The sequence below is a fragment of the Pteropus medius genome, unplaced genomic scaffold, assembly GCF_902729225.1.
Source record: "Pteropus medius unplaced genomic scaffold, Ma_sr-lr_union100, whole genome shotgun sequence".
Taxonomy (NCBI): domain Eukaryota; kingdom Metazoa; phylum Chordata; class Mammalia; order Chiroptera; family Pteropodidae; genus Pteropus; species Pteropus medius.
Genome location: NW_024354502.1, coordinates 22,443,942 through 22,444,757, shown reverse-complemented (window position 1 = coordinate 22,444,757; position 816 = coordinate 22,443,942). Strand labels below are relative to the sequence as shown.

At 41.3% G+C, this 816-nt stretch overlaps 1 long non-coding RNA gene across 1 annotated transcript in view; it reads left to right on the top strand.

The window, feature by feature from the left end:
• The first annotated feature begins 369 nt into the window (after positions 1-369).
• Positions 370-816, top strand: part of LOC120595462 (uncharacterized) — a 4,361-nt gene continuing 3,914 nt past the window's right edge. Inside the window, exon 1 of the long non-coding RNA XR_005650833.1 lies at positions 370-429. This is a non-coding gene — a long non-coding RNA (uncharacterized LOC120595462). The remainder of the gene's footprint in view (positions 430-816) is intronic.

Below are 816 nucleotides of genomic sequence, written 5' to 3'. Positions count from 1 at the left end.
ATAAAATGTCTATGTTTCTTGAATTTCCAGGAACCAAGTCTGGCAGCTAATTCACTGTTGTCTTTTAGAGTTTGAAGCAAGAAAAATTACAACCAAAGTGGTGTCAATTTGCTCTATTTATCTTGGGAATTAACTTTAAAGCTTAATTGTCAAAAACAGTGACCTCTATGCTCATGAAAATCCCCAGAGAATTACAAAGGCAGACTGCTTGAGTGGAATGTGAATGTCATTCTGGGGTGAATCAGCCTGTGCAGCAGCGCCTGAAGGAAACTGCTCACCCCAAGAAGGAAGGAGCTGACCCTACAAGTTTTGTGCTTTTGTCCGAACACTCAGATCTGATTCCTAACCCTCTGCTTCTGTCTGACCTGGGTTTCTGCTGCTGAGCTGGTCACAGAATTGCCTGTGAATGTGTCATGTCACGAAGACTAGGTAGGTATCTTGAAATAGCTGAGCCAGGGTCCAATTAACGACCCCATTCAGCTTCCAAAGGCCCCTGAGGAGATAGCGCAGTGGCTGGGGGAGGGGTTAAAGAAATTCTGCTTGCTTAGGAAGGTCCTTGGACAGGGTTCTGTCTGGAAACTTCTCCTTATTCTGGCAGAATTTGGAACAAATGTTTTACTGAAACCATATACTATCAAATTAATAGAAAAATCATAGGACAGAGAACAATAAGTCAGAAAACAAAAATGCAAGCATACAGCTCATAAAGTATACTTTATGGAAGTAATACAATGCTAAAAAGGAATGCATTGTACTCAGTGAAATAACCACCTCCACTGCACTCTGCCTGATCCATTTTGCACATATTTAACTTAA